The sequence below is a fragment of the Lissotriton helveticus genome, chromosome 5_1, assembly GCF_964261635.1.
Source record: "Lissotriton helveticus chromosome 5_1, aLisHel1.1, whole genome shotgun sequence".
Classification (NCBI taxonomy): domain Eukaryota; kingdom Metazoa; phylum Chordata; class Amphibia; order Caudata; family Salamandridae; genus Lissotriton; species Lissotriton helveticus.
Window position 1 is genome coordinate 70619130 of NC_136065.1, and position 20396 is coordinate 70639525.

Sequence of the window (20396 nt, forward strand, 5' to 3'; positions counted from 1 at the left end):
CCATAAAATTCGAAGAACAATTACCTAAATCATATACTTCATTTTCTAGATCTAACCCTGTTCTATGGGAGAGACCTTGCTTGTCTGGAAAACATGTTCTATTCAGAAGGGACATATCATTTGAAGATGACATTAACATGGACCATGCTCCACACGAACCATTATGTGAAAACGGATAAGGAAAGAGTGGCAGAACTCCCTTCGGTGTCTGGAAAGGGGGGAGTCGACCACACACCCAACAATTAGTGGCATTGCTGGTCTGGTGTGAATAGTGTAACATTCTAATGAATGTATTATTTCTCATAGCAAGACGATAGGATAGCTCGTGAGGAGGCAGATCACTAAATGTGTGCTCTACTGTAGCATTAGAAGACTTATTTACATGAGAAATTGGAAAACATAAATGTAATGCATAACTTGTGCAGGTAACCATAAGACTTAGAAACAATAAGAAACTTAGAATGACGATACATCGTATAGAGTTTTGACTAACTCTCTCACTATGGGGGTCTATCTCATACATGTCAGGGACCTGTCTAACCGTTTCACCCGAGAGGGACTTAGACAATTAAACTGGCTGACTTATTTTACTAGACCTCAACTTTGCTTTATACTCCTGTTGCGGAGTTTCCTCTAACAAGGGAGGCTTGAATTCAGAGTCTGTTTTTAGGCAGTCTTTAAAAATGTCCTTTGCGAATGTTTTTTCACGAATTCCATGGAACTTCTTTATATGGGACAGATGGACCCACCCCTTGCGGCCCTCCAACTTCACGGCCGTGCGGGTGGTCAGAAGGACAAGTCGTGGCTCCTTCCAACGGGGCTCCAGCGGACTTGAACGATCAAAGTTCCTGACGAGGACAAGGTCGCCTGGAATGACCTCATGCGGTTTTACTTCAGTATTGTCTGGAAATGCGGCGGCAACCTGTGAACGACAAGAGTGTAGGGCAGACATCAAGGAAGCTAGGTAATCTGTCAACATATTACTGGAAACATCTGTAATACTGCGGGGTCTAGGTGTACCCCACATGTTTGGGGGGCGGCCGAATACGACCTCATAAGGGGACAGACCTGATCTGGAATGTGCAACCATCCGCATGAAAAATAAAGCAACTGGCAGGGCAACTAGCCAGTCTACACCTTTCTCTTTACATGTCTTAGCAATACGGATTTTCAGGGTCTGATTATGTCTCTCTACGAGACCGGCTGCTTCAGGATGGCGCACACAATGGAACTTCCACTGGTACCCTAACAGAAGGGAAACATGTTTCATTAGCTCGGATGAGAATGGCTGGCCGTTATCAGAATACACGACCCTAGGGAGTCCATAACGGGGAAAGAATTCACGAACCAACTGCCTGGCAGTGGTCGCGGCTGTATAATCTGGAACTGGATATGCTTCTGTCCACCTGGACAAAGCGCATACAACTACAAGGACATACTTGAAACCTCGACATCGCTCCATCTGAATATAATCCATCTGGAGGACTTCAAAAGGGTGGTCAGGAGGTTGGAATCCACCTTGTTCCACCGGGACACTTTTACCTGGATTGAACTGGCAACATATCATACAAGTACGGACTTTCTGCTTGGCTGCAGCTCGTAAGTGCTTGTTGAACCAAAGGTTCTGTATACTGTCTAACATAGCTTTTTCTCCTAGATGTGCTGGACTATGTGCGGTATTGATAATGACTTGAACCATAGAGTCGGGGAGAAACCATGTGGCTTTTCCCTTCGTCACCCATCCCTGATCTGTCTGGACCCCTCCTTGTTCGGACCATTTCTTTATTTCTTCGGGAGTAGCGTGCAACTGTATGTCTATGACATCTTGTGTAGGGTCCTTAACTGTCATACAAGTAGTCTGTTCTGGAGTGGATGTCTGTGTCTTGTTAACTGGAATGTCTGGAGTCTGAGCTGTAAGCTTGGCTGTTCGATCTGCTAGATCGTTACCTTGGGAAATGATGTCAGTAACTTTCGTATGTGCTTTGCACTTCATGATAGCGATAGCTGTCGGTAAATGTATTGCATCTAACAGAGCTTGAATGAGGAGACCATGCTGAATCTTGGTTCCATGAGAAGTCATGAAACCTCTCTCCTGCCATAGCACTCCGAAGTCGTGTACAACTCCGAATGCATAACGTGAATCTGTATATATGTTTACTTTCAGGTTCTTGGCACGTATGCAGGCTTGGGTCAGAGCAACTAGCTCTGCTGCTTGAGCAGACAGGGTGTCAATACGGTGTGTTTCAATAACTTCAGTGTCAGTAGTCACTGCATACGCGGCTACTAGTTCTCCTGTACTAGTTCTCATACATGAACCATCCACATAAAGTGTCAGGTCGGGATTAGGTAATGCAATGTCTGTCAGGTCTTGTCTTGGCTTAGTCATAGTGTTAATAACTTCCACACAGTCATGTGTGGCAGGATTTGAAGTAACTGACGGTAACAGAGTAGCAGGATTTAGAACGTTGCAGCGTCTGATTTCTATGTGTGGCTGGAACAGTGTCAGTTCATAACCTGTTAAACGTGCAATTGTCAAGTGCTGAGTCTGTGTTCGGTTTAAAAGAACTTCCACGGAGTGTGGAACTTGTACTGTCAGGGAGTGTCCTAATACTATGGAATCACTTTGTCTGATAGCTAGAGCTGTGGCTGCAACTGACTTGAGGCACGCAGGCAGAGCCTGGGCTACTGGATCTAATGTGCTCGAAAAATAAGCACAGGGCTTGTACTGTCCTGCTTGATCTTGTGTGAGAACAGATAATGCAGTACCATCACGTTCTGTGACAAAAAGTGTAAAAGGCTTACTGTAGTTCGGTGTAGCTAGAACAGGTGCTTGGCATAAGGCTTTCTTTAATTCATTAAAACTAAGTGTATGTTCCTGGGTCCAAGGGAGGACAGTCGATACGGCTGCCTCCTGTGTCGTTAACTGTATCAGTGGCTTGGCTAGAAATGCATACTGAGGAATCCATTGTCTGCAGTAAGAAGTGAGGCCAATAAAAGCACGTACCTCCTTCTGCGTCCTGGGCTGTGGAAGACTCGCTATTAACTGGATACGGTCTGGTGTCAACTGCCTACCCCACTTGGACAGTAAGTGGCCTAAGTAGATCACTTGCTGGACACAGAACTGAAGCTTCGAAGGGGACACCTTGTGCCCCATCTCGGCTAGGAAATACAGAACTGTAAGTGACGCTCGCTCGCAGTCACGTTCAGAACGGGCTGTGATCAGTAGATCATCGACATACTGGAGTAGGGCAGTGTCAGTGGGCATGTGAATATTGTCTAGTTGCCTCTTAAGTGCTTGACTGTAAATACTAGGACTTTCTGTGAAACCTTGAGGAGCTCGTGTGAATTTATAGCTCCTTCCATTTAAACAAAAACCGAAAAGGTACTGGCTGTCTGGATGAATCGGAACACTGAAAAATGCATTCTTGAGGTCTATAACAGTGAAAAATGTAGCTTCAGAATCAATAGCTGTCAATAGGGATGAAATATCTGGGACTACTGGATACTGGGGTATGATACATTTATTAAGTTCTCGAAGGTCAATCACTAATCGATACACTGGAGGTGCATTTGGATCAGTACGTTTCATGACTGGAATGATAGGAGAATTACATATATTGGAGTCAGTTTCTACAACCACTCCTTGAGCAATGAGCTCGTCAATAATTTTGGATAAGGCTGCTACAGCCTCAGGTGGTAATCTATATTGTCTGATTCGTGGCAAGACTATACCTTGCTTGAGAGTCACACGATGGGGTGTAATTTGCATAAATCCTACATCAGTTGGACCTTGCGCCCATAAATGCTGTGGAACATTTAGGAGTCTTGGATCAAAATCACGTAATACATAGTGACCTTTAAAGTCACGCAAAAACAATCGTATTCCTTCTGGGGAGCAGCAAATTACTGCACCTAATTCTTTCAATGTTTTAATGCCTAACAAATTTTCTGGACATGACTTCGTAAGTAACAAATCAGTAGTTCGGGACAATGGACCGACTTCTAGAGTAACTGGTTTTGAAATCTCGTTAACAATAGGCTTTCCTGAAAATCCAAGGGAAACATTTCTAGAGCCTGAGAGCGGAGCCCCTGGAACCTCGTCATGACTGATAGTAGTCCTACTTGCCCCTGTATCAATCAGAAACTTTCTGTCTTTCCCTAATACTTGACTGTGTACATAGGGACCCTCTTGATCTACAGGTATCTCGATGAGAGGCAAGCCTACCTCCCTCTCTAGGCTGTTTCATGAATACTGTTGATACTCGGGATACTCTGTCTGGGCATACTGGTACATCTGCTGTGTAACATGCTGTGTTGCAGCGATAGGCTGCGGTGCTGGAACTGTCTGTTGTGCATTCTGTGGTGACTGAGAAGTCTGTGAAACTTGTTCTTGTCTAGGCGGACGTGGTCTTTCTTTAGTCTTACCAGTAGCTATGTTGTGTTTCAGAACTGCACACTCGTTTATAAAATGACCTGGCTGTTTACAATAATTGCATGTCCCTTTAACGGGAGCTGCAGGATGACTGGCTTGATTCGGACCCCTCTTCTGACTGTCTTGTGGAACAGATTGTGCAACTAGTACTTTCATTTTCGTGTCTTTCATACGTCTCCTTTCGTGTTCTTGCTCTTCCCTGATTCTGTTCTGGTGATACTGGAGCATTTGGAGCATCTGTGATGGGGTACTAGCTTGCCAGGTACTTTCGACTTTCAAAACTCGATTTTTAACTTGTGGACTTGAATTCTCGACTAGTTTAGTAACAAAAAGATGAGGGTACGACTCGCTACTTGTCTTCAGACCACTGTTAATAATGAAACATTTTTCAAATCTAGAATAAAAATCACTAGTGTCTTCATCCTGTTTCTGTTTGCATGCTGAGATTGCATCCCAATCTTCCTTTTTCGTGGCTAGTAACCTTGGCAAAACTTGTATCAATAACTCGGGCAATTCTTTACATTTGTCCCCAAGACCGGTACCTGGTACTCGTATTTTATCTTCTTCTTCTAGAGCTGTCCAATCATTCTTTTTCTCTCCCACCTCCCATTCTTTTTCCTTGAGTTTTTCATATACCCCTGCGGGCAACAGGACCTTTAGCATTTTAATGATATCTGGATACGTGTACTCTCCCATACGGAGCATGTCTTTTAATTATCGATGGAACCCTGCTGGATCTTTGTCGTGACAGGGAATTAATTTCTTCATCTCTAAGAGTTCCATCTTTGTGATAGGGGTGTAAACAAATACTCGTTGCATTTCACCACCCGCTGTCCTAACTGGGTGTACTTCTCGTAACGGATGCTGTCTATCTATGTAAAATGGTTTACTTTCTGGAGGTGAGACATGAACAAAATGCGGATTCAGAAACGTTCTATATTTGTGGCGCTGTTCTAGAATAACACTAATTAAATCGGTACCTAAACCTCTCCATTTATACTGGAGTAACTCGATCAGAACATCATGTAACAGACCTGGATCAGAATGTTGTCCCTCATACAGTGTAATGAGGTGCTGGATCATATACATACCCACCAGTCGCTGCTCGGCTGGGGGCAGTTTCAGAAATATTTGTGCCACTATTTCGTCTGGAAAAGTGGTAGAATCAGTAGTCCATCGAACTGCTGATCGGGCTAGTTCTTGTTCATGCATAGTACTAAGTTCACTATAACCGATTCGTGATTTCAGAATGTGATCGGTAGCTTGAAATACTCGTTCTAGAGAACCTTGTTCTGGTGCTGGAAGGTGAAAAACTTTCTTGTGTTCTAGGCGTGAATGTCGGTCGGGAAGTCTAGTTCTACCTACATACGCTATTCTGGCGGTATTCTCGTCGTCTACCTCTTCAGTATCAGAGTTGTCTTCTTTCTCGCTTACTTGTGCTGCTTTACGTTTCTCGTGTAACCTTATTATTTCCTTACGAATTTTCTTGTACATACTCTCTATACTACTTAGTGTCCTGTGTCTTCCCTCGGCTCTATGATCACTCCACTTGGTCAGAACTCTCATTTCAGTCGGATCTTTAGTCGGATAATCTTGTTCCCTTATTAAACAATTAATTAGAAACTTTAAAAGCATGAGCTGAGTCTCAGCTTTCCTTTGAGACATGGCTTCGCCAATACTTCCTGGATCTTCTCCTGTACGGATGAAACGATATATTCTGTCTAGATCTTCTTTCATATTCGGTAGGGTGTCCAAATACTCGGTTACCCGTCTTACACGCAATGAATATATGACCATATCATTATCCCCTGGGACTGGATCATAACGGCATTCGGTGAGAGCTCGTCTGATATCTGCAACGGACTGATATTTGGGCGTACGCTGTAACGCACGTTCATGTAACTCGACTAACGTTACACGTTTGTGTGGCGGCGGGGTACCAGGAGGACCTCCCCCCGCGGCTCCTAAACTAGAATCGTCGACTGATACTCTTCGTGCTGGCAGAGTGACCGATGTAGCGGGTACTTGTACTATGGGCTGGACCGGGGGTACCGTAACAGGTGCTGCAACAGGTGCCCCGGTGGCTGGAGGAACAGGAATTACATTATTTACAGGAACTGGCGGAACAGGATTTGCATATTCTGGGACTGTGTCGTCCAAGTAGGACGAAAGAAAAATATCAGCTGCGGTCGGTTTGTGACGTAGCTTAATCGGAACTAATGGCGGCGGAAAATTACATGGTGCTTCCGGGGTTGCTTTCGGCAAGCCCTCGGCAAGAAGAGGATACATACCCTTAATAAGAGCATTTCTCTGTCTGTCTGACTGTTCGGCTTTTACTCGTTCACCTATTTCGATTAATTCCCTTTCTTGGGCTCTTTCTGAGGACTCTCTACTTAATTCTGACTTTCTGATTTCTTTTTCGGTTCTTTTATGAGATTCTTTGCGCCATAACTCGATGGCATCTTTCTGGGACTGTCTAGATTTCTTTTTCCATAATGCTTCTTCTACTCGCATGATGCACTCGGCATCCCACGTACCTGATACGGGCCATCTATATTTCTCGTCTAATTCCTTGGTGTATTCCACCCATAAGTCTAGATATAATATGGCACTTAAGCCATGCTTATGATACATAAAATGACCTGGACTGTCCCTAGGCGGGACAGGAACTGCTTCCTCTAGCAATCCTTTTCTAGTTTTTAACTGACGTAACTTTGAGAACAGAGGCATAACTTAGGCTGGAGTCTGGACACAATACAATACACGATAAACACAATAATAACTGAAACAAATCACTCATACCACGACATTGAAAAACACATGGAATAACATTTAAAATAACAGTTCGGACAGAATATTACCTGAAATACTGAAAACAGAACACATGAATTTCTCGAGAACAGAACTGACTAGAATGACTAGATGTACTGCTAAAACAGCACGAAACTTACCGGTCCCATAAAGAGACACGTCAGGACCCGCATCCACCTAGGTGAACACTTCGTGTTGGATCTGTGTACCCAAACCCACGGACCAGAGACAAATTAATTGACCCTGTCTAGATACTACCCCAGCAACGGTACTCACCGGGCAGCAAGAACGGAAGGCCTCGGACTGGACTGGACTGCTACGACGACGGACGGACGAACTTCGGACTTCAGTTACAGGTGGGCCTCCGGATACCTCGGACCTTGGACTCTCGGCTTGGGCTCTGGTCGGGACTCGCCGCGTTCCTCCACCGCCTCGTCTGGACGCTGGACCGCAACCTCCGTCTCCTCCGTGGGCCTGAGGGATACTTGAAGCAGAAATATCTGCACGTGCACGGTATGGTTCCGTCACGGCTGCAGAGGATCAGGGGGCTTACGTGGCTTCTCCGGCGCGTGGGGAAAGGGCAAGTCCCTATTCGGGCGCCATTATGTGGTAAATAAATAATTAATTACCGGTTCTATTTTTCAGGATACTCTATAAACAGGTAGCTCAATAAATAAGAGTCAAGATTCGAGGTAGCTGAAGTTTACAGGCTTTAATCAGGCATAAAGGACAGGAACAGGACAGCCTGCATGGGAATAGGATGGCAGCTGCCGGGGGCAGGAATAAGGCTGGCTTGGGGTAACTTTTAATAACCGTGCACAATATATATAGTTAAACAAGATACATTACATTCAATACAGTAGGAGTAGCAGTAGGCGTGGTTTGTAGCAGTCGCGAAAGATAAGGGCAAAATGATGTAACAAGAAGGCGTGTACAGGGCGTATACATAGACATGTGATGCAAACGTAACAGAATATGTCATAAACGGGGCGGAAACATGGAGGGGGCTACCTGAGCAGCTGGGACCTCTAACCTAGTGGTGCGCGCAAACTGGCAATGACGTGTTACCAGGGAGAACTGGGGGCTATGACTTCTGTGCTAGAAGAGGAGACTAAAGGTCTGGAGTGTCAGAGCGACATGTACCCAGGCATATCTAGTATCTGGTGTTTATAGTACATGTTGATAGAATCCAAAAGTTATCAGGGCAAAGGCTAACAGACACTAAGACTGGTGCATGCATAATTCTATATGTAGTTCGTGTGCGAGGAATATTCTATGAATATTAATACAGTATTTCTCTTACATGGAGACATAAAGGCTAGACCATGACGGAAACTATTGAGGTGATTCAGTAGCTTAGGAATGCAGAGAAGGAGGGCTGGACTGATAACTAGAAACATAACATACTCTTGGCAGACTGGGAGGCAGAGCCAGGCCGGGCCGGGCACTGCGAGGCAAGAAAGTGAGCTAAGGGTCAGGGATACAAGTGGGGGCTGTATCGCTCCTCGGAGAGGGTTCAGGAAACAGGAGCTGAATCTGAGTCCGGGCCCTTTTGAGGCCTAGAAACGGGGACAATTCAATGAATCAACGTGCACACTGTAAAATGTGGCAACGTAGGATTACACAGGCCTAATATTCGTTGTTTTCACGAAGACTGGAAACTGGCATACTAGAGATGGACACAACTGTAATTGCGTCTTTAATCGATCAGAAGGAGATACATGCATATCGGTCATGCACATATAACATAACATGGGGAACACGTAGGCACATACAACATGGCAAAATTTACTTTTCCACAATGCAGAGGACCACATACTCGGTGCGTTGCATACTATCATCTCCTCTGTTTTATTGCTATTCAATTTTAGTCAATGATCAGACATCCATCCTGCTACCTCTTCTAGACACCTGATGAAATTCAGTGCTTTAATTTTGTTATTACCAGATAGTGTCACAATTAACTGAGTATCATCAGTTTATGATACGCTGGTAACGATATATTTTTCCACTAGTTCTGCCAATGGCCCCACATAGAGATTGAATAGTGTGGGGCTCAAAATTGATCCCTGCGGGACTCCCTGTGGCAAAAAGATACTCTTCGAAAGTTGTGACTGATGTAATACTTGGAAGCTTCGTAGCGATAGGAAGGATGTCATCCATTGAAGTATGGTACCCTCTAATCTGTATTCCTCTAGTCTCTGCAAAAGCATCCCATTTGAGACGGTGTCGAATTCCGCACTTAGGTCCAATAAAATCATAGCTGACGTCTGCCCCTCAACTGCACAGCGTTTCATGTGTTCATAATAATGCCAGCTGTTGGACTTGGCCTTTTTGCAGGGTCATCCCTAACCTTTTTGCCTTCCTTCTGTTTTTGATCTGACCTGTTTATGTTGGTTTTATGACTCTGGGCATTTTACCACTGCTGATCAGTGCTAAAGTGCATATGCTCTCCCTATTGTAAATTGATGTATGGATTAGTGACTCCATGATTGGCTGATTTGGTTTACTTGTCAGACCCTAGTACAGAGCACTGAGTGTGCCAAGGGGTTCTAAACCAAATACTGCTGGTGAGCTTGCAGCACTGGTTGTGCCATCCACAGAAGCAGCCTGTAAAAGTGTGTCTCAGGTCTGTGTGCCTGTGTGCAGTATGGTACTGCCATGTTGACTGGGCAAATGCAGTCACTTGCCAGTCCCTAAATCTTCCCTTTTCTGCATATTAATCACCCCTTTGGTAGGCCCAAGGCAGGGTGCATTGTAGGTAAAAGGTAGGACAAGCCCTGATGTGTGTGGCATGTCCTAATAGTGAATTACAGCCATTTTTGTTTTTCACTATTGCAAGGCTACCTGTTCCCCGTAGACTAGAATGGGCAGTTTGATTATTACATCCTATAATCCTAACTGACTCAGGGAACTAGGTAGAAATTCGAGTTTAGTGTGCCTGAACTCAGAATGATAAAATGCACCTTTTAGTGAAGTTGGTTTTAACATTCTGTGTTTGAAAATACCACTTTTAGAAAGTAGGTGTTTTCTTGTCTAACTATCCAAGCCTGCCTCTGCTAGGTTGTGTATTCCTTGTCTGGAGTTTGAGTGACAGGGGCTGGGGGATTCCAGGAGACAGGGTGAGTCAGCACAGTGCTGAATAGAGAGATCTGCATCTAGATGGGTGGGTGGAGTTGCACCTGGGACCTGAATAAGGCTGTGCCTTCCCTCCACAATGCTGGCTCCACCTCCTGTGGTGCGTCTGATGTCTCTGCCCTGCAAAGTGAAAGGAAAGAAGGAGTCATGTAAACAGAGTACTCCAGGACTGACCAGAACTGGTTTGGACTAAGCAAAGGCCTCTCTGCTTTCAGAGAACAAAGATAAACTGTGTATAAAAGAGGGGACCCAGACCCCACAATTTTAGATCACTTTGGACAACAAGAAGAAACCTTTGCTGAAGAGCGGAACCAGAGAGACTGAGGAGACACTATCCCTAAGCTGAAGTGCTGCTTGGGGGATTGGCAAGCAGTGGTTGCCTGACTGCCAAAGAAAGGAGAGAGGATCTTTGTGTATACTTTCATCAACTTGTAAGGATCTCCAAGGGCTTGAGAAAAGAGCTTGCTTCCTGCTGAAGTCTCAGGGACAACAGATTTCACCCACCAATCCCCCAAGAGTTCTTTGGAAGTGCCTGCAGTTGTGCTGGACTTTTTGAGGAATTGCGCATCACAAGGAGCTGGAAGCGCGACTCACGAGCAAGCAGCGTGACACCGAACTGCCGCTGCCGCTTCACAACACGAGAGCGCATCGCCGGAGAATAGGATTGACGTCGCCGCAGACGCTGCCGCATCACCGGGAAGCGTGTCGCAGGGCCTGTCGCAGCCTCAAGAACCGCTGAGTCATCGCAGGGCCCCCGAAGCACCTTGCATCGCCGGAAAAGAGGATCGACGTCGCAGCAGATGCCGCTGCATCACTGGGAAGCGTTTCACAGGGCCTGTCGCGGTCCACATCGTATCGCACCGAGAAGAATGCGACTTCTTTATTTCTTTTCACCAAATCTTCATCGTATCCTGGCATTGCTCGCCGCATTGCCACGGAAGCGCAGTAAGAAACCATTGCATCACCTCCCCTCGCAGAGAAGAACCGATGCATCACCGTCCCTTACGCAGCAGTAGGGTACCGACGCACCACCGTTCTTGTGTGTAAGGAACCAACGCATCACCTTCCCTGCAACACTTTCGCTGTTTTGAGTTACACATTTTCAGGTACATTGACTCAAGTGTCGCATTTTGAGATCTAAAGAGAACTAAGCTATTTCTACTATTTTAAGTACAGTATTGTGGATTTTTGTCTTTGTGGTCTTGTGATAAGTCTATATAACGAATACTTATTTTTTTGGTGTCCATCTGTTGTGTTGTCACTTGATTGCTGTATGTGTTCACAAATGCTTTACACGCTGCCTCTGACATAAGCCTGTCTGCTCATGCCAAGCTAACAAGGGGGTGAGCAGGGGTTATTTTAGGAGTGTACCCCCTTACCCTGACTAGTCACAAGGGTCCCTATTTCTCACAGGTACCTACCTATCCCAACGAGAGACCCCCAAATCTAACACCAGCCCGAAAATGCTCAAAGCAACCAATACACTGCGCAGTCATCATGACACCAGCCAATGTTTCCCCCTCGATGATGCTCAAGCCAGATGCACAGCTGATGATCATCTTGACACCAGCGAATGCATACACTTAAAAAATGAGGAACATTCGATTGATCCCACAGAAAGGCACAGCGACATAACAAAGAGTCAAAGGAGATTGCCCAAATAAAGCACACATGGCTGCAGGGGGTACCTGCATTCCCAAAACACCATAAAGTCATATGAAACACAAGTTAAAAATACACAACCAATCATGACCCTGCATGCATAGTGATCACACGTAATCATCAGAAAATTAATTTATGAGTCCAAGGCCAACAACCAACATTCTTTAATATCTTTGATAACCAGAAGCTTGTTATTATCTACGATGAAATGTGTAAAAGAAGGCCACAAATGAATTGTAAATTGAGACAGTCCTCAGACCCTTTGCCTTTAACCGTTCTCCCGGCTGCTCTGTTTAATTAAACAAACTGCTCCTGTTTTGCCGAAAGCCTCTTGTCTTTTGATTTTTAAGGTATTTTTAATTCAAGCAACAGTCTGTTGATCTGACAGCTTTCTGTCCGCCCTATTTATATGTTGAATCAACAGACTGCTTCCCTCCACGTTGGCGGTCTTCTCTGCTGGCTACTTGTACTCTGTCGCCATCCTGGTGGCGCGTTTGCACTGAGCTGATTTAGATGTCACCTTTGTGGTGGCGGTCTCCTGAAGGCAGATTCCTGATGGAGCGACCCCCTGGTGGTGAGGCGACAGGTAAGAACCATTCATTATTGCCTCACTACATATACATATTGTGAATGGGTCAAAAGGTATATGTAAGGTATATGCAAATCCCTTGTTTTAAAAAATAGCATAGTACACCATCAACATACACACTATTAAATGTACACAGTCACCATAAGCACAAGCACAAAACCTACAACCACACAACCAAATAGATATTTTTGTAGATGTCAAGATAAGTGTGCACATGTTACCATGATAATGGAAACTTATGCATGACACATAAAAATATGCATGCAAGAGCAAAGTAAAATAAACAAAACTGAAGCAAATGTAAACACACAATTCATAGTGAGACAAGTGTACCAATAATTAACTTTGATCCCGGTGTAAACAGAGTGGACCGGCGCCGTGGTCAAGTTGTAGCAGCAAAGGAAGGACCTAGACAATGGGGTTCAAGTCAGAAACGAAGTCTGAAAAAGCAAAAAAGGTAAGCTTTGACCTCAATACCTTCAAAAGTAGGAGGTTTTCCTGCCGCAGTTTCCACAATGGAAAGGCACATCGTGATTAGCTGACCGGCAGGAATCCTGGCTAAACTCCTGCCGATTGCCACTTCTGCCTCTGACGCCATTGAGATGGGAGGGAAATGCTTGCGGAGTTGGCGGGACTCGGGAGGTCTTTCGTCTACAGACCTGCTAACATCTAAATACCGTGGGATGGCCAAGTAGGCGGGCAGTCAGAGTGTCGAAAAGTAACGACGGGACCAGTACCGGCAAGATCTAAATCAGGTCCCATATCAGGTTTCATATGTTGTGTAAAAGCGTGTTAAAAATCACTTCCCCACAACTTTTGTTTTTGGTCTATCAACTGGAAATGTATCAAGGTACTTATATATGCAAGAAACTTTTAATTCATTGGAAAAAGTGAAAGTAAATGTTGTATCTTGATGGGGTTGATCATTAGATTGTAGAAAAGATATAGATTGTGTTACTGTATTTTAAAGTTGTTAATACTTGAAATTATTACCTGGGGAAAAATTGAAAGTCTTTTGAAGTTGAGAAAATGAAATGAACCCTTTATCTAAGAAAACTTGATGTACTGCAATGATATCCTTTTGTACCTATTCTTTCCAAAAGAGTATTCTTTTCTTTAATTTAATACTTTTGTAATACCAAATGCAGAAGAACCTCAAGGTTTAAAGTGGTGAAAGCAATCTTGTAAGAAGAAACTTGTCTAAAAAATCAGAATAAGAAATAGTAATGGATGAGATTTATTTAGGAGGTCTAGATAGGAATGATATATTTCTGATGGAAAAGGGAGTTATTATGGTTTGATCTAATCTGTGTCTTTTGGTATGAGTGGAGGGGCAATCAGATGATATGAAGTCCATATTTGTGTAATGGTGAAAGCTAAATGGTATTTATAAAGATGTGCAAAATGTACTCCACTCATGATTTTAGGTTGTTGAAGCTAGTGTAAAGGTATATGTTCACTGTTTTTCTTCCATAAAAACTTTATTAACATACTATGTATAGCTTAAAATAATTTTGAGGAGGTTTCACTAGGAGTATAGACAGATGGAGGTTAATAATTGGCCCGATCAATAGACTTAGAGGGATCTGGGAGTGCAAAGGTCCAGGACATTTACTTCCAGCATATATTATCACACAGAAGAATCTTCTGCTCCTACAATTGGTTATGGCTAAAACCATTTGCGTTCCCTAACAATTATCAGATTGGACATGATAGTGAAAGTATCGGAGCAAGAACCCTCCCCCACTCCTGGAGGTGGCATGCTTCATCATAAGGCTTGCTTCTGGGAGACAGGATAGGTCATGGAAATTGGCTGAGGAGTGGAGACAAATAGCCATGACTGGCTGAAGATCCCACGAGTCTCAAGGAACTCGATTTAAATAGAGATAGGGTCGGGTTGAGAACTGCCAACAAGCACTTCGCACTACGAGAGCTATGCGAGCTATGCGGGCTACGTGTAGCACTACGCGAACTGCATAGTACCCTGTTCGCACTGGTCAAGATGCCGTTTTCAATGATTGCACAGTGCGGACAAGCTTCCGGCACTGTGCAATCCTTGAAAACGGCATCTTGCACAGTGCAAGCTGTAGTTTTCTGCCGCTCGAGTAGACTTTTACTCGAGCTACAGTTTTCTCAACGCGGACTGGTATTTTCTCATCGCGAGCGGTCGCGAGCATATGCGACCACTCACAATGAGAAACCTGACCTCTCCGCGTTGAGAATCTCGCCAGGAGGTTTATTTTCTACGCTCGCGATCGGCAACTTGATGTTGCTGATAGCGAATGAGGAAAAAGTCTCGCCGGGATGTCATTTTGCTTGCTCGTGGTCACCAACATGACGTTGAGGACCGCGAGCAAGCAAAAAATTACCGCTGCACTACGCTACGTGTGTTTGCATTGTGCTACGTGCAGTTTGCGTAGTGCGAAGTTGCACAAACTAAACAAGCGTAGCGTAGTGCTTTGCCCAGGGTTAATTTTATGCCTAATTGGTCACAAATGAAAGCAATGTGATCAGTGGGGACACTATATGGATTTATAATGGGACCCCGCTTCTTGTGGATTAGGCGATTTGGTCCTGAAGAATTGCCATAGATCTGTTGAGAGACATAAGGCAAGATATATCAACCTTTTTTGGGAAATATAGGAGGAAATCATAACCATCCCATATTTGTTTTTAACCCTTAACAGATTTCTGAAATAAAATAATTTCAGGGGGTTACCCTACTTATTTTTAAAATCTTTAATTCACCAGTCTACAAATCCAGTTAGCATTGAAAGACTCCTCCGACTCACATGGCTCAATCAAGAGAAGATCTCCAGCAAAGAGCTGCTTCTTAGAGACACATTGGGCATTTCCGCGCCAGCCCAACAAGGAGCTAGCCTAATGATGAAGAATGCCACCTCTAGGGGTGGGTGAGGGCTCTTGCTCTGATATATTCAATATCCTATCTAATCCGATAACTGTTAGGGAACACAAAGGGTGTTACCCTTAACCTTTTGTAGGAACATTACATTTTTCTGTTGTGGAGTTAATAACTGACAACATCATCATTTTGATGGTGTCCGACCATTTTTCAGATAAACTAAGTAAACTTTCACAGTATCAATGTTAATAGATGTAGCGTCTGATGTTGAGTAGTGTATGCCTAAGCATTTAATGTATCCAGAATTCGACGTAAAGCCAGAAATTTGAAGTATTTCTTTAAGACAGTGGTTGTTGAGGGGTAAGAACTCTAGTATATCAATGTTAAGTTTATATCCAGAAACAGCTGAATATTCTGTCACTAAATTAAAGAATTTAGGGATGGTGTGTACCGGGTCACATACAAATAGTAAACTTTCATCTGCAGATGCTTTAAATTTAACCTCAATATCCCTTTGTTTATAACTGAAAAAGGTAGTTGGTCTGTGCATCTTATCTAGGAAAGGTTCTATAGATAAAATAAACAATAATGTGGATAGAGGACTCCCTTGTCGAGTGCCTCTGTGTGACTGAAAATATAGAGATTGCCGTCCTTTTACAAAAATAGAAGTGGTACAAGAGGAATAACGAATCCCTGGCTACACAGTCAAAAGCCTTTTCTGCATCTAATGTGATTGCTACAATAGGATTGGTGGACCACGAGCTAAGTGTATGATATTGAAACATTTTCTAGAATTGTCAGTAATATATCTGCCTTTAGCAACTCCTGTTTGCTCAATGCCAATTAATTCAAGAATAACAATGTCAAGGTGCAAAGCTAGAATCTTTGCATACATTTTACAGTCAGTGCTTATTAATGAAATAGATTGATAGTTCTCACAGTGAGATAGATCTTTACCCATTTTAGGGATTAAACAAAGCATAGCTTCCAAAAAGGAACCATGCACCTTTTCTGCAGAGAGGAAGTATTGAAATATTCAGAGCAGTTGTGGAATCAAAAGTGCAGAGAAGTGAGAATAGAACTCAAGAGAAAAGCTATTTGGGCCAGGCGCCTTGTTTGGCTAGATTATGGAGAGCTGCCTTGATTTAGTTAATCGAAAGGTCTGCTTCCCATAAAGCAAGAGTAAATTGAGCCGTGTTGGTATTTAGGAATAGATAAAAAAAGTCAGCCAAAACCTCTGTCGATGGTGATTATTATACAATTGGGTGTAATAATTCAGAAAACAGTCAAAAATTCCTTGATCAGGGAGATGTCTATTACCAAGCTGATCATGAACGACATTAATTTGAGATTTTACTTTTTAACTTTGAGCTAATTTACCAGCAGTTTACCTGCCTTATTAGGTCCACTGTAAAGGCTTGCATTAATTTGTAATAAAGTCCCACAAGCACTTTCAGTGGATTTTCTGTTTAGCTGCATTTTGACCTTGGTTAAACAAACTAATACATTTTTGTGAATAGTGGGAAAATATTAATGTTCAAGATCTTTGATATGGTGCAATAAAGCAGAAGATTCTTTCAGTGCTTTCTTTTTCTTTATTGCCACATAATCAATAATAATGCTCCTCACAGTTGCCTTGAAAGCATCCCAAATAAAGTTCATGCCAGTATCTGTACTTTGACTAATAACAAAAAATTAATTGGCAACTTCCTCAAATCTCTCCACAAATATATATATTTTATTACCAAGGCAGTATTAAATAAGCATATTTTAGGATGGGTATCATCCGACAATAGATCCATGTCAACAATGACTGGGGCATAAGCAGAAAGTTTTATGGGACCAATATCTGCCCTTACCAAAGATTTTAAATTATGCTCAGTGACACATATGTTTTCTATCCTAAATCTGAACTGATGAGCTAACAGCGAGAAGAAACTGAATTCCATTACATCAGGGTTAATACTCCTCCATACCCCAATTAAGCCCCTTGAAAGAATAGATTTTTGAAAATGTTTTTTGCACCTTGTTCAGTATGTACTTGAGCTGGGAACATCTATCTATGAATGGATCCTTCAATTGGTTGTAGTTGCCACCTACAATTAAATTGTCCTTAGGGCAAGACCTCAGCAAACTTGAAAAATTCTCCTAAAACTAAAAATGAACACTGGTAGGCCCATAGATATTGTTAATTCTAAGATTCAAGAGAAGCTATCTACCATCTTCATATATAATTATGGTTTCAATATACAAACTAAGGGATTTCTGAAACTAAATATGAACGCCGTTCTTAATGTTTTTATCAGGTGAACTCAAAACTTGACCCACCCATTGTCTCTTCAGTGTAGTAATATCTTTTTTCCAAAAGATGAGTTTCCTGCAAGAGAGAAATTTAGCATTTTAATCAGACAAATGTGTTAGAACTCTTTTAAACAAAATGCAAAGTTGCACCACTTGACAATAAGACAAGAAATCACTGGTCCGTGTCCATAGTGTTTTTCTTAAAGTCTCTTCTTTTATTCACAATATTCTTTTTGTAAAAAGACACAACACAGCTGACGCTTTTCGTCCAGAGATGGACTTCTTCAGGGCATAAAATCAAGGAGCCGGGCACATGTATCAATGGTGGAGTGTCCACGGTAGTTAAACCACACAAGTCGAATTTGTTTCTTTCGAGGATTACAGAGACCTTTAAAATTCAATGAAGCCAAACAGAGATTATTCATGAGATATAATCATAAAAAGAGAATAATGTATAGAAGTATGATCAAAACGTGTAATGCATACATTATAAACTATAATGTGTTGAACAATATATAACAGTTTTTGGCAGTATAAAGATAAGGCTAGGGGAAAACATAAAAAAAATCAACAGGGAGAAAGTAGATAGAAAGAAACAAGGGAAAAAAGAAAAGTGAAAAGAAAAAAATAAGACAGGAGGGGAGACAGTGAAACTCCCCAAATTAGTTCAAGAGGGGATGGCAAAAGCCAAGAGGCTATAGCCAATTACATCAGAAGATGAGAATAGAAGATACTGGAACCTGGAGAGGGCGGGCGAAGATGAAAGATAATCAGCCGAAAGTCAGCCCTCATAAATAAAGCAAAGTAAAATTCATATTTGAGAGACTGATCTGCGAGAATGAGGAAAATGCCTAACACTATATGTATACATAAAACATAATAAAGAAGAGAAAATAGAGTGACTTACCAAAACATTGATGGGTGTATAGGCGGGGAAACATGAAGACACAGGAACATAGAGCATTTCAATCCAAACGTCTTGAAAAATTACAATATCTGCAAAATGAATGTTAGAATAGTGAGTGTCAATATGAGATAACACAAATGTTAACTATACTATAGAAGAAAATATGATTACGGCAATAACAAAATACCAGAAATCAAGTCTTTCCAATTTCCATTACATCTCCCTTATATAGGAAAATAAACTTCTACAGACCTTCAGGATTTTCAAAGGTCAATGTTTTAGCTGTTAATGGATCTGAATATTGTAGAAAGTAAGCGATGATCCTTTGTGGATTAGCTGAAGTAGATTTTGCCAAGGATTGGGTGCCAATACGATGGGCTCATTGTATGTTGAGATATAAACCATCTTTTACACCAATAATCTTAGGAATATTAAGCTGAAAATAAGCAATCTTGTGGGAACCCTCTGAGCCTTCAGGAAGTCCATTTATTCTCAGATTATTGCGCCTACCATGATTTTCCAGATCTTCAGCATGTTTTTTTATAATTTGAAGGATTCATGTGAATTCATGTTGGCTGCTGCCACATCTTCAGCATCACTTATTCTCTGTTCCACTTAAAAAACCCTGTATGCCAAAGTAGACCATTTCTCGTCCATTCTCTGAATAGTATTGTTAATTTCAACCATGAGTGGTGTTAGATGTTTAATTTTATTCATGATATCTTCAAATGTTAAAGGCAGTGGGGGGTTTGTCGGAGAAGTGAGATACTTCTTTGTTAGCATTTCTAATTGGGTCTTTGTGAGGTGTGGTCGAATATGAAGAAAAGGCAAATGATTTAGACTTTGATGGCAGCGGGTGATCCATGTCAAAGAAATGCAACAAAAGTCCTGTGCACACATTAGGTTAATATAAGTAAATGTCTGTAAGAAGAAATAGAGACAGGGTCAACACCAGTAGACGTTTTTTTGGGTGTAATATATTTGAGCCTTCTTCTTCAGAAGGAGAACATCAAAGGGAAAACCAGCCGACACGTGTTTTGTCAATCTGGCAGTTACCCATGACTCTTCAGGGCTGAAAGTTATGCGGTGAGCACAGTATTGTGTGACCGGTGATAATTCCAACCCGGCCAGATCGGGTTCTGTAAATAAGGAAGGGCCATTGGTGGCACGAAATCATGAGGGGAAACACGGGGAGGATAAATCAGTCACTTCCCAGTGTAGCAGCAACGAGGGATGATGGGTGGGTTCAACCGTCACCAGTGATTTCTTAGTAATCCAGGAGAAATAGGAACGTTGGTCTTTCCGGTTGTCCCCTATATACCCAAAGGCGTATTGGCGTTACGTATCTGCTGTTAAGTCTTCTACACTAGTCAAGAATTAAAGTGGGAAAGTAAAAAGCCAGGTTTCAGCTGTTTCCTAAATATCTGCATGTTAGATTGGCCTTTTAACAGTCCTGGAATACAATTTCTGAACTTCGGAGTGTTGGACACAAAACCCATACCGCCCGGGAGTCCTTCTAAATTCTTGGCACCACCACTTTTTTAGAGACTGCAGATTGCAAATACCTGTTTGCTGAATGCCACAAAATCTTCTCTTAAGATATTTATGGCCTTTCCAATTAAGGGCTTTGTGAACTATACAAAGCGCTTTAAATGCTACACTTCTTCTTAACAGGGAGACAATGTAGTTCCTC